Below are 14,752 nucleotides of genomic sequence, written 5' to 3'. Positions count from 1 at the left end.
CGGTACCTGTTCTACATAATTAGAAGTCTCTCAGTGCTGAGGAATTCTGTGATTAATGCTTCTAATACTAATAAGAAGTGAGTGGTTCTAAACCACTGGTGGTATACAAGTTCCTCAGGAGGAATGAAGGGTTGCTCAAGGCATATTGCACAATTTTGTGACTCATTAATTATAGCTGTCTAAGGTGGAAAGTTTATAATTAAACATATAGTTTATTCTCTTAGTTTCCAATGATAGAAATTAAGGTAATTAGATTTATTTTATTATTATTATTGAGCATATGAAAGGTATTTGCAAGATGCCCAGGTGTGTGGAATAGGGAGATTAGCAATGGGAGGAAAAAATCTCTGTCAAGCAATTATTTGAAAAGTGCCAGTGTTAACGTTGTCAGATTCCATTGTGCTAACTGGGTTATTTTATATAGTGAAAGTTCATTATAATGTGTCTCACTGTACTGTAGATTTGGATATACTACATGTATGACCATGTTCCCCAAGTAAAATATATAATACAGCAGTTCACACATCTTTTAACTCATAAAATAAAAAAACACAGTTGTCATGGGCCACAAAGAGAACCTTTGACAAGACTGGGAGGATGAAGAGTGGGTTGGAGATGTTGGGAAGGTGCTAGGGAAATCCTAAGGGAGACATTTCCATAAGCCTCTGCCAATTCTGAGTTTAGTGAGGTTAATGTAGCCTCTTGTCCCCCTCCCATTGTCTCTGATGACTGATGAGGTTCCCTCACTGGCAGACCTAGTTGTTGAACAGATAACACTTAATGGACAACCTGGAGTCTTCCAGAGAGAGAAAAGTGAAAGCAATCTGTCAGTCTGGGTTTACACTTTTGCCAAGGTAATGGAGATTAGAAGAGAGATGGCTTCAGAAAATGATCTCAGCTTCTAGAAGGAGCCTTTGCCTTGCAGCAAAAGCAAGAAAGTACTAGAGAATGCTTGGACAAGTATGTGTCTGCCCACTTCCCTTATATTTAGGATGGGTGGATAAGATTAAGGTGTTGTGACAACAGTCTCCTGTTGCCTCCATGTACCTGGCTTGTATCCTGAGATATGTGATTTTGCTTTCACCTACTTAGTTTGTATCCTGAGATATGAAGTCTGTTGCTTCCATTTGCCTAGTTTGTATCAGGAGAGATGCCTAGCCTGTTTCATAGATACTCCTGGTCTTTTAGTGTTTTGTATCTTGATTCATGCCTAGAATGCCTGATGCTGCATTCCTGTACTCACTTATGGAATGAAGCTCATTAAAAAACCCATCCTTGAGTCCTCAGTCGCTTCTCTGGTTCAGATCCAGGACAGCAGTATGTTCCCATCCTTCCAAACAACTTTCCTCACATCAGTGCCTATCTAGGAATCAGTATTGCAATCAATGTTCCTAAACTGTGACGGTAAGTCAGAGCAGAAATGTACCTGGGGAAGGTTTTTCATTCATTCTAATATCATCCTCAGTTTTTACTTTATTTTTTTCTGTTTGTTCTACCTTGTTCTTCATCCTCACTATTCCTTTCCCTGGTGAGTCTTTCCGTTTGCTTCCCTGGGTGTTTTTGAGCCTCCCCCCTGTCAGTGTTCTTTTATTTTTTTTCTCCTGATCTATCTCTCCCCCCACCCCCATTTCCCACCCTTTTCTCTTCCTGATGGCTTTTTTTTAGGGATTGTTTATCACTCAAGTCTTCTCAGTTTTGGTTACTTCTCAAGACCTTTTGTTATTGTTCTTGTCTTCAAAAAGGAGGAACCTGGGAACTGCAGACCAGTCAACCTGACATCAGTCCCTGGGCAAATCCTGGAGCAGATTATAAAGCTGTCAGTCTGTAAGCACCTTGAAAACAACACAGTGATTACTGGAAGCCAGCATGGATTTGTCAAGAACAAATCCTGCCAGACTAATCTTATCTCATTTTTTGATCAATTAACCTCCCTGGTAGATTGTGGGAATGCTATAGACATAATATATCTTGACTTCAGCAAAGCTTTTGACAAAATGCCCCCATGATATTCTGATAAGCAAGCTAGTGAAATGTGGGCTGGATGGAACAACAATTGGGTGGATCCACAGTTGGCTCCAGAATCATATTCAAAGAGTGCTTATCAATAGTTCCTTCTCAAACTGGGGGTACTCTTCAACATTTTTATTAATGACTTGGAGGATTAGGTGCAGGGAATGCTTAGGAATGCAAAATTCTACACCCAGAAAAACGAAGGAAAAAGAAACCAAATGCATAGTTATAAGATGAGGGATATGTGGCTCAGCAATACTACATGCAAGAAGGATCTTGGAATTGCTATTGATCACAAACTGAATGTGAGCCAACAGTGTGATGTGACTGCAAAAAGGACAAATGCTATTTTAGGCTGAGTTAACAGAAGTATAGTTCCAAATTGCATGAAGTACTAGTTCCCCTCTTTTTGGCACTGGATAAACCTCATCTTGAGTACTGCATCCACTTGTGGACACCATATTTTAAGAAGGATGCAAACAAACTGGAATAGGGTTGCCAGATTCATGGCCTGAGACTGATCCTGTTTCGTTAGGAGAAGAGAAAGTCAGCCAAGTGCAGGTGTTCTTGCAACTCTGTAATGGGAAAAACCACAAGGTGGAATTCTCCTTTTCCCCTGCACAACTTTTAAAGATACAGAAGACCTCTTGGAGGTCGGGCCTGGCAACCATAAAAATGCATATATTAGTGAAAAGCATATACACAAATACATTGTATTAGGCAAAATTGCTTGCAAGAAATGTGTACCTTAGGTAAAATTGTGAACAAAAATGTATAAATTAGGAGAATTGTGCACTATTGTGCTGATGGATTTTAATGATGACTTTTAGATTTAGATGCAAACTGATGCAGAAATGTGAAGGGCAGAATACTAGGAAAATGAGAAGCTGAGAGAAACCAAAATTGACAGAGGGAGGTTACTACATATAGTCCACAAATTTTCCCATTTAGCTACCATACATTTTATTGACATATACATACATTTTATTGATATTTTACAAAGGTTAAGGGATTCAGCTCTGCTTTTTCAGAAGTCAGTAACAACACCCACTACATTAAAAAAAATGGCAGGGTTATAATGAAATACTTGATTTTAACCCATGAACAGTGAAAGCTGGGCCATTAGGGTTACCACGGCTCAGTCCTATCAAGTGAAATGCACAACCATTTTTTTAAAAACATTTCTCCCAAAATCTCAAAGCTACACTCTTTCCTGTCCTGCATAAATGTCAATAATCCATGTCAATATACAATGAATTCTGGATATTTTTCGGTCAATTGCCTGTTCTCTGGCCAATCAGCCCTTTGCACCACTCAGCCAATCTCAATCCAAAAGGATTGCTATGACCAGGACGTCCCACCCATCAGTCTCCAGCCAGAACAAAAACCCCATGAGATACTACTTTTATCTTACTAGTGCTACTTATTTATTTGCCCTGGTTGTGTAGTTTTCCCCCTCCCTCCTATTTTTTTAATTACTCCTGTTACCAGGAGTATCCTGTTATCCTGTATCTAAGGTTAACTGGGTTACTTTTTGAATAGAACCTGGAGCTGTTCTGAGCATGCTCAGAGCTGGTTCCTTCAAAACCACACCTCGAAACAGCTCAAAGAATGCTCTTTGTAAGCAGGTAGGAAAAGGAAGTGGTTGTTAGTTTGAACTGCTTGGCTTTTGTTTTTATTAGCAGTATTTGTGAATAGAGAGAAAGAGCAATAGCAGACAGTGTGAGTCTCTTTACATAATAAACATTTATTTTATTTTATTTTATTTTACTTTTTAAATTGTTTGCATTTATTTTGTGAATGGCCTAGGGGACATTATTGGAGGACTGGGAGTAGAAATGGTGGAGTGTACTCTGTGCCCCTAACACTTGCTGAACTGTTGGTGGTGGGGTGTTGAAGGTGAGGGTTTTTTCCAATCCCCTCCCCCCATCCAGTTGTCCTCCAAAAGGCTTTTGGAAAGTTGGGAGTAGGAGGTTGCATTCAGTCTCCACTCTCCTTTGCCCAACTCACCTTTCTATTCTAAGATCCCACAAGATGCTTTTCCTTGTTAATTTACCTGTAAAAGTAAAATAGTAAGAGATTTTTTTTAAAAAAAAAAATTAAAAATGAAAGCAAATCACTCAGTTTCCCACAGTGCATCCCACCCACCACTTACCCCTCAGTGGCTGCAAGCCTAAGATAATTCTTCTTAGGAATCAAGCCCCTGTGCACATTAGGGATGGGATTTGCCTCCCCCCTGCCCCCAATTCACTCTGCCCTGCTCACCCTCTGGCATCACGGAGGAGGAAGAGGCAGGAGAGAAGGGGCCCTGTCTGGGTGGAAGGACAGAGCAGCAGCCACAGCAGCTGCCGCAAAAACCTCCCCAGCAGGGCCAGAACATGGAGGAGGAAGAAGAAGAACAGGAAGAGGGGCAAACGACAGGCTGCAGGCTGCAATGGACAAATAGCCTCATTCCAACCCCCTGCAGTTGCAACCTGTTGCTTGCCCTGCGGTGTGGCATCACTTCCTGTTTCTCCTCTGAAGTCTGGCCCTGCTCTGGCTTCTGCCATGGCAGCCACTCTACCCTCAGGGAGGGCCTCTTCTCTCAGGCCTCCTTCTTCCCCATGTCGTCAGAGCAGAGTGTGATGGAGGGGATCGGTGGAGGGGATCAGCGGAGGGGAGCAAATCCCATCCGTAGTGCACGCTAAATTGGGAATAAGTGGGATGTATGCATCTAAAACATGCAATGGTCAGGCCAGATTAAGATTGGCTGAAGCCTTGAAGCTGTGCTGATTTGCAGGCGATTGGGTGGAAAAACGTGCCCTTATTTACTCAAAGGTGCTTCACTCTTGTAAAAGGAACCAAGATTTGATTCTTATAATATAAACACTATGTCCCCTTTTGCCTTTTATTCCTCCTCCTATATCTCCACAACAGCCATGTGAAGTAGGTTAGGGTGAGAATTGGTAACTGGCACAAAGGCCAATGTGAGAGCCAGTGTGGAATAGTGGTCAGAATGTCAAGCTGCTTTCACACTGCACTTTATTCCATTATTCTGATGATTTCTTACCTGGTAATTTGCACATTATATTTGATCTTTTACATGACATACAAGCTAGTTCTGGAATTCTAGTGGAATATAGTGCAAGTTTAGTTATAATTTTCATGATAAATAGTACCAGAAATAATCCATTTGCAAGCCTGGGAACACAGAAAATTGCAGGAGTTTTTCGCTAGTTGCAGCCTGACGAAAATTGTGCTGGTATTCTGGCATAGGCTCAGATAGCAGCAGCATTTCCCCCCCACACACACACACACACCATGTCTATACAACTAAAATGATTTAAAAAGTCAGATGCTAAAGGGAGAGGGCTTGCATGGCAAAGGAACAGGATCTTTGACCTCCTACACAGTGGAGATTAGTGCACATATACAGGTCTGGCTCCAGGCATGAGGGGGCCCTTGGGCATCAGCTTGCCCTGGCCCCCTGGTCGGTGTGTGTGTGTGTGTGTGTGCGTGCGCATATATGCACGTGTGTGCACAGCCCTCCCCCGCACCCCCCATGCCCCCCCTACCTGTCTAGTCTTTACCATTGCCCTTAATGAAGATGGCAGCTGCGGTTTCCCTAAGGGGAATGAAGCCTCTGCCGCCATCTTTGTTGATGGCACACATGCATGCTACGCGCGCACATCTCTGCCATCAACTAAGATGGCGGCAGCAGCTTCAGTACCTTAGGGAAGCTGCGGCTGCCATCTTCATTAAGGGCAATAAAAAAGCCGGCTGACAGGTAAGTGGGGGGCATGGGGGGCGTGGATCGTGGAAGGGGAGTGGAGGGCCCCTCAGGGACCCCTCAGGGGCTCCTGTAGCTCCGGGGCCCTCGGGCCAGTGCCCAACTTGGCTGCCCTTTAGAACCGGCCCTGCACATATATATAATGTGTGAGGAATGAAAACAAGATGTTTAGTGCAGCCATGGGAAAGACTGTTGTGCAAAATGCTGGTAAATTGGCTGAAAAAGCTGCTGTTCCTTAACACAACAGGTGCTGTAGTGCGAAAGGAATTTTAGAAATTCCTTTAGAATTTAGAAGCGCTACCATTTTAATCCATTAAACTAATGCAATAAGCCCCATGTCTGAAAGCAGCTTTAGACTAGGACCTGGGAGGCCAGGATTCAAATCTCCATTCATCCATGGAGCTCACTGGGTAATCTTGGGCTAGTCACAGGCTCGCAGCCTAACCTATCTCTGACAAGATTGTTGTGAAGATCAAATGGGGAGGGGGGAAACTTGTACACCACCTTGAGCTCTTTGGGGAAAAGAAGGAATACAAATGCAATAAATAGCTAAATAAATCAAGAAGTGAACAAAGACAATGTGTTAAGTGAGTTTTAAATGTGAAACTGCACATGCTCAGAGTACTTTCTGTAGTCCACAAAAGCTTATGACATAATAAATTTTTTAGTCTACAAAATAGCAAAAAAAGAATTCCATGTTCCTTTCTAGGAGAAGAGGGGGCTTTTTTGGAAACTGTACCAGGGCCCCCAACCACACTTATCTTGTCTTGATTGTTGCATAAGCTTCATGGATTACCAGTGATGGTACATCTGATGAAGTGGACTCTAGCCCAAGAAAGCTTATGCCATAATACATTCTCTAACCTTTAAAGTGGCTCTGTTGTTTTGCTAAAAATTTACTGTGGCCTACTTTACAGGGTTGTTGCGAGGATAAAAGACTATAAAAAAACTTTGGCCAATGTTAAATTACAAAAAGTAGGAAGCTGAAGAGGATAGTTCAGATCAGAATGCAGTGTGTAGAGCCAATATGTAGTATGAAATCATGGATTACACCCTGCCTGCACAATCCCCCATGCCCTGCAAGCCTGTCCCAGCAGGCAGCTACACAATGGATTTGCTGAGGACCCTTGTAAAGCCCAATGTATGTAGGCCTGAATATCCTGATTGTGTATGAAAGTTTTCTGACTTCCGGGAAGGGTGACTTAGCCTGTGCCTGCTTTTGAGACGGGCTCCTGCCTCAAAAGAAGCTTATTCAGATATATCAGTCAGTTTTTTCTTTTTTTTTTTGACTGATTAAACTTCTCCCGGGTAGGGAGAAACGAAGAGATTAACCTCAAAGCCTATTTTTGTTGGGACGACCAGATCTCATTAATTTATGGGACGAGGTCCAGCCGACGAAGGTGGGACGGATTTTCAACAGCAAGCTCTATCTGTTAAAGCGAACGTTCATCTTATCTTCTAAGAGAGAACGCACTAACAGGCAAGCACCCTTCTTTCTATATTTTTCTTTTACTTGACTTAAATTGTTGCTGTTTAAAAGAGATTTGCCAGATTGATCAGTTTTTGACATCTCACTGGGGAGCCATAACTTCTCTCTGCTACGCACTAATTAATAGCTTATCTCTGTTTTTGTTGCAAAAAGCTGTCCTGGATTTGCATTCTAAAGATATACACAGAAGAGGGATTTCTATTCCAGATTTTTATTTTGAAAAATATTATACTGTTTTGAGACTACTCTCTTTTTGGTCTATTTTATTTTGACGAATCTGTTTCTTGACGATTGCCATTAATTGTTTCGATCCTGGGAACTGCATTTTGTTTACTTAACTATTGGAGAGATAAGGCTGTCTGCTCTGTTTATACTGTGATGTCACCAAGTTTGGAGAATTAACCCAATTGTTGCTGAAATAAGAAGTGGTTTTCCTATATTTTTCTTTTAAAATGGCAATTAAGAAAGTGGCTGAAAATCTGGAAATAACTATGTTTCAGAAAATAATGGATGAGATTGAGATAATGAAAATTGAATTGAGTAAAATGAAGCAGGAGATTAAAGATATAAGGGTCCCTGTGAGAGAGGTGACCCTGGAAGGGGTCCCTGTGAGAGAGGAGACCCCGGAGATTGGAACAGGGGTCCCTGTGAGAGAGGAGACCCTGGAGACTGGAATAGGGGTCCCTGTGAGAGAGGAGATCCCGGAGATTGGAACCAACGTGGAACAGGAACAAGATTTGGAGTCTATGGACTTTAGAAATAAAATCTATTGTTTGGAACTCAATGTTATCTCTGAAGAAATGAATGAAGATTTTAGAGATAAAGTTATCAATGGCATGGATAATCTTCTGGACTGGAATGATGTGATGGAGCCCAATATAGAGAAAATCTATGGAATTAACTGCAGCCATGTGACAATGGAAAAACTTTTAAGAGATGACCCAGTGTATTTTGAAAAAAAGAACAGAGATATGATTTTACAGCAGTATTTCAGCAACCTATTCAGAATGGATGGCAAGAAAATATTTGGGATAGAGGTAATTCCCATCAGACTCTTACTATATGACTATGGCTTTGACAGCAAGATTATTATGGAATACTGATAATGGAAGATTGGATATTGAAATTACTGGACTTAACAAGACTACTGAAGATGGAAGATGGAAAATGGAACTAATAGAGATAATAGAACAATGGCTACTGAAATTATTGAACCTAACAGATTCTGATGTGATGGATTAATTGAAATGTTTATTTTGACTATGGTTATGACAATAAGATTATCATAATTAGTAATGAGATGGATTAATCGATATGCTTATCTGGAAAAAAAAATTGATAGATATATTTCTTAAAGAATTGAAACCTCTCTTTGACTTTTTGTGGAAAGAATAAAGTAATGTTTATGAGATTTGATGATTAAGTAAGATAACTACTGGAGGAAAGTGATTTTATAATATGACTTAAGAGACAGGATTGTTATATATTATAGACTTATAACTGATTTGATCTTTGACAAATGGGAAGTCAATATTTTACTCTTTATTTTTTATTTTTGTTTTTTTTTTCTTTTTTTCTTTTTGTTTAACTATTTTTGATTTTGTTTTTTATCTTTGAATGTTTTATGATTTTGTCTTGTATGTTTTATGAAAATCTGAATAAAAAAATTATTGAACATGAAAGTTTTCTCTTTTTTTCTTTTCTTTTTTCATGATTCCAAATCTGCACCCCACCCCTCCCCCAATTCAAAATCAGGGGCAGGCAGCCTGGAGATGGATTTGTTTTATTTTATTTTGAGTATTCCTTATTTATCAGTATTCCATTTACATCCATCTTGCTTCCAAGGGACTTGAGGTGGCATTTATGGGTCTCCCTTTTTCTCATGTTATCATCAAAACTCTGTTGAGGTAGGTTAGGCTGAGAGACAGTGACTAGCCCAAGGCCACACTGTGAGTTTCCTGGCTGAGCGGTGATTTTAATGGTCGTCTCCCAGGTCCTGGTCCACTGACGGAGCAATCCAGATAGTGGGGAGCCGGCAAAAGGGAGGCCGGCCGAGGAGCAGCTGGCAGAAAGCGCTGCAGGATCCTCCTCCTGCTCGGCAGCTGCTGGCTCCACTGGGAGCCACATGCACGAAGAGGAAAGAAGAAGCCAGCTCCCACAAACAGGCCTCCCGGGGAGTAAGCATTCTCCATAGACAGCCATTGCCATTTCAGCCGGCGGAGTTTCTGGGTGGGTCAAGGCCAGAGGAGGGCTCCGAACACAAGGAGGATTTCACGTAAGTCCCCCTCCCCATGGCTCCACACCACCATGCCCCCATAATGCCATGTGCCTTGTTTTTGGTGCTTCTGCCGGCATCCACCCAGCTGGCCTGTCCTGGTGGACCCCCAGTGGTGCCGAAGCTGAACTATGGCAAAGGCTGCTACCGGCAGAGGCCAGTGGAGCTTGGCAGCACCGGGAGCCTGCCAGCATAGCCGGCGTGGTGGTGGCATCCAACTCCCCTAAGCCCGGCGGAAAGGTCAGTTGGATTGCACCCTTAGTTTCCCGGCATTTTTTCCATGTTACGGAGGGAAAGAAAGATTTGGAAATGAAGAAGTTGGAAAGGGGAGAAATAAAATTTTCCCACAGGTCTGGAGATGTGTGGGGTCCCTTGTTAAGAGATCTATGTGGCACCTTTCAGACTAACCAATCATCTACATACTTACCAAGGAGCAATCCCCATGGAATTCAGTGGGGGCTTACCTCTGAGTAATGTGCAGTTATCCTGGTATAAATCCACACTAGAAATTGTGACAACAGGCACCCCTTCTGAAGCAACACTTAGGTGCTACTTTTTAATAAGACTGCAAGGTGTAAGTGTTTCTATGGGAGAGAATAGGTGGGGGCCATATAACTTTTCTCCCAACAGAGAAACAACAATGACAGCATGGACCCCTTTCTGAATCAAAATAAGATGTTTTTCAGTTTAGTTAGGTGCTAACTATTTGTAAAACAACAATGCTTTAAGTGTTCACAGTATATTTGCAAGGGTGGATGGGGAGAAAACCAGAACAACTTCATCATACCCCATGACCTTTCATTGGCCACACCCCTATGACCTCCTATTGGCCATTCCCCTCATGACTTCTTAGCAACCCCACCAGGTCTAGTAGGGACCAGCCATCATTGTTTGTGGGTGTGTGTGTGTAGCAGTCCACTTCCTAGTACTGTATTTTATGAAAACAGGTTGACTTTGGGGGGGGGGAATCAGATTTTGAAATCTAGTTCCCATGTAAACTGGATATTACTGTGTCACCCAAAGTAGATTAGATAAACTTCAATACCGGGTAAAAATTTATACGCGCCAGCAGCCTGTAAACATAATGAAATAAAAGTTACTATGCCTTTTAAATAGATACATGATAGAGCTGGAGGGGATGTTATTTAATTAGTTTTTTATGACAGAAATAGTAAATTGACTCCAGCTATGGTCAATGCACGCATATGTTGTGGTTAATACATGTTGTCATTGTTAAAAGAAACCTTCAAGGCCAAATTATAGTACTGTTGTTTTCAGGAAAACAATTCTCTAGGGTAAGATAATGCCAGAGGTTCAAGAATTTAACAGAGGAGGAAAGTTTCTATCCACCAATACCAGTGAATTGTGAGTAGATTATCAAAATAAGACATTCTATCAATGTAAAGCAGGCAGCTTTGTAGTTTTGTATTCATTGATAACATTAACCATTATGCTAAGCATGTAACCGAGAAAGGCTCTTATGTTCTTAAAGGTTCCTGATCAAGCTGGGTTGTTTTTGCAGCTTTCCCCACAGATCTTCACTTGAGCGATGTAGATGTATTTATAGTAGGGTCTCTTAATCATTTGCTAAGATATGATTAGGTATTTGAGGGGAAAAAGTTCAGAATTGAGAGAGACCTTCTTTTACCCTGCCCCAAACCCCTCCATCTAGCATGAGGAACCTCAGGCTGGAGGACCACATGTGGCCTTCTAGTCTTTTTAATCTGGCCTTGGAACTCTCCCCATGCCACACCCCTCACTGCTCCTGCTTCACATTCTGAGTGTTTTTTGAATGTCTGGAAGGTGTCCCTGAACTCTGATCATCCTTCTTGTTTGCCTGGATAGAGGGCTTTGTGAATGTACATAGAAACCAGCCTGCTGCACAAAGGCAAAATTTACATTCATTGTTCTGCCTCCTTTTTTCTCTGGCCCAAACTAGCCATAGGGTTGGGCAAGAATTTTGATTCAGTTTGCATTTCAAGCTGAATCTGTCAGATTTGCACTTTCCATAACCGGACTGAAACACAGCCTTTGAAAATCACACTTATTTGAATTTTGCGATGTAGTTCGCCAACCAAACAATGATTGCAAAAGTGCATGTATTAGGGGGAAGGGTGCATAAAAATGAATATATGAGTGAAAAAAGCATGCAAAATGCATTATATGATGAGCCGGGTGGGTGAAACGGGAGTGGGATTCCTACCCAGTGCCATTGTGAAGCTCGCTTTCCAACCATGTTCAACAGGAGACAGGCGGGGAGGGCGGCATGTTTCAAGGCATGGGAGTGGACCCCGTACGACTGAAGTGGGAGCCTGTTGACGAGGAGCCCAACTCAAGCAGGATCCCATCGATGAGAACGAGGACGACAAGGAGCCCACCGTGAAGTATGGCCGATTTGACCCAGAGGACCAACGGAGCAGGCACTGCCTTTACTTGGACACCATAAAAAGAGTGTTCTGGACTTTGACTTTGAGAAGTTGTGTTCAGTCGCACTCTCACATATCATCATCTATGCTTGCTTGGTGTGTGGGAAATGAAATCCCATGCTTACATTCACAGTGTACAATTCAGCCATCATGTCTTCCTCAGTCTTCACACCCTAAAATTCTCTTGTCTGTCAGACAACTATGAAATCATTGACTCTTCCCTTGAAGATATCACCTACATTCTGAAGCCCACCTTCAAGAAGCAACACATAGCCAACTTGTATAAGCTCCCTTGAGCCTATGATGGCACCACGTACCTGCCAGGCATCGTGGAACCGAACAACATCAAAGTGAATGACTATGCTAATGAAATTCTCCAGGCACTATCTATCATCTCACCACTGCAGAATTTTTTTCTGGAGAAGGAGAACTACAAAAACATCAAGTGCCCTCCAGGAGGCATCATGTTTCTCCTGTTCCCGAGGTTTGGAGAGCTCATGAGAAAGCTGTGGAATCCCTGGAATTTCAAAGCTCACATCTCTACCCATGAAATGCTGCAGGCCATGGTTCTCTGCAGCAGGAAGAACGTCCAGATCACTGAGCAAGGTGACATGGTTGAATTTCTTTCCTAGTTCTTCTTGAATGCCTTGCACTCTGCTCTTGGTGGGACAAAGAAGAAGAAAAAGACCACTGTGACAGATGTTTTCCAGGGCTCCATGTGAATATTCACCAAGAAATTGTCACACCCTGATCTGTCAGTGGAGGAGAAGGAGCAGTTGCTCCAGAATGATGAGTACTAGGAGAAAATGGTAGAGTCTACCTTCATGTATCTAAACCTGGACCTCCTCACAACCCCCCTGTTCAAGGATGAGAAGGAGCAACTCATCATTCCACAAGTGCCACTTATCAACATCCTGGCCAAGCTCAATGGAATTACAGAGAAGGAATATAAAACCTACAAGGAGAACTTCCTAAAGCACTTCCAAGCTTACCAAGCTGCCTCCTTACATCATCTTCTGCATCCAGAGGTTCACCAAGAACAATTTCTTTGTGGAGAAGAACCCCACCATTGTCAACTTTCCCATCATGAATGTGGATGTCTGGGAATATCTGCCTGAGGAAGTGCAGGCTGTACATAAGAACACAACCTATGACCTCATCACAAACATAGTGCATGATGGGAAGCCAGTTGAAAGGACCTACAGGATACATGTATTGCACCATGGCACAGGCCAGTGGTATGAGCTGCAAGATTTGCAGGTAACAAATATTCTCCCTCAGATGATCACACTCTCCGAGGCTTACATTCAGATATGGAAAAGAAGAGACAGCAAAGAAGAGACCAACAGGCAAGGGACTTAAATAGAGAAAGTGGGATCCAGAGAGGGATCCAGAAGGTAGGATGCTGCAAATTGAGAATGCCAAGCATGGGCCATTGGGGGTTGCTTGGTCAAGTGGGAACCTCTTTAGAAGCCTCTAGCTTCATGTTGTTGGTTCTGTCTGTTAAGCAACCCAGCTGGGTAAATGGACTCCTTTCTGCCACTTTAGTCTTGGCAGTGTTTTCATTGGAGAAGTGCTTGGAAGATGGCAGCAAAGAGTGTCTTGTCTGGGCATAGCTGAATCCAACCCCATTTCACTGTTCTACAAGCCTACCTGGTGAACACGTCCTCTTGCAAGGACTTTTAGAAACTCTTTGCAGGGAGGGAGACAAGAGGTTTTTCATTGTGTTTTGCTTGACACTTCAACTTCTGTGCCTATGTGCATTAAATGTGTATACTTGGTTTAAAAAATTATATGAAGAGAAATGGCTTGCAAAAATGTGTACATCAGTCAAAACTGCCTACAAAAATGAGTTTATTGGGAGAAATTCACACTAAAATGCTGGAGAATTTTCATGAGGATTTTTTTTAAAAAAACTTTATTTAAAAAAATGCATATTGGTGCAGAAATGTGGATAACTGAATTTAAGACTAGAAAAATGAAAAACTGAGAGAACTGAAATTGGCAGATCTTTCCACCCCTAACCACCAGTGGCATGTGGCTCTCAGAAGGTTGTCTATAAGGGAATGTGCCTCTTGGGCTGAAAAAGTTTCCCCACCCCTGTTCTAGAGACAGTATAGTTCCCAGCCATCCACATAACTGTCCAACTACTTTTGCATGAAAGTGATTCCATCATATGGCATGTGTATTGTTGATAGGAGAGTGTTTAGGGAGACAGAGCTTGGAAAAGTTACTTTTTTGGACCACAACTCCCATCAGCCCATTCCAGTGGCCATGCTAGCAGGGGCTGATGGGAGTTGTAGTTTTAAAAAGTAACTTTTCCAAGTTCTGCAATAGCCTCACTTTCAGACCACATCTGATTATTTCTCAGGAGTCAACTGGATGTTCTTGCGAACTTGTAATGGCTGAATTCCTTCTGCAGCCTCCCTCCCCTCCTATTGACGAGTCTGACTCCAAAACAATATTGACAATCTCTGATTTCTCATTTCCTCCCTGGTGGGGAAATTTAGAATAAGCCAGATTTCGACAAGGTCTGAGTTTAAAATAAGCCAATTAGAATAAGCCTTTCTATGAATGGCCATACACTTCCACTAGTGTTCTCCTAATTTGATTCTTTTTAGCAATATTCACTGTTAGGTTTAAGGGGTTTAGGAAAATGTTAAAAGTGTTGAATCTGTAATGTGAATACTTAAATACCTCTCTGATTTTCTGATCTTTCAGACAGGGAAGGTGCAGCCATTAAAAAAAATGTGGGGAGAAATGCAATAGAATCACTATCTCTG

The 14,752-nt window shown here is 42.1% G+C and overlaps 1 pseudogene; it reads left to right on the top strand.

The window, feature by feature from the left end:
* Positions 1–11,809: 11,809 nt before the first annotated feature.
* LOC133368755 (ubiquitin carboxyl-terminal hydrolase 39-like) lies at positions 11,810–13,331 on the top strand (annotated as a pseudogene).
* Positions 13,332–14,752: the final 1,421 nt, after the last annotated feature.

This window comes from Rhineura floridana, chromosome 12 (assembly GCF_030035675.1).
Source record: "Rhineura floridana isolate rRhiFlo1 chromosome 12, rRhiFlo1.hap2, whole genome shotgun sequence".
Classification (NCBI taxonomy): domain Eukaryota; kingdom Metazoa; phylum Chordata; class Lepidosauria; order Squamata; family Rhineuridae; genus Rhineura; species Rhineura floridana.
The sequence above is the reverse complement of the archived record's forward strand: the minus strand, read 5'-3'. Positions and strand labels throughout refer to the sequence as shown.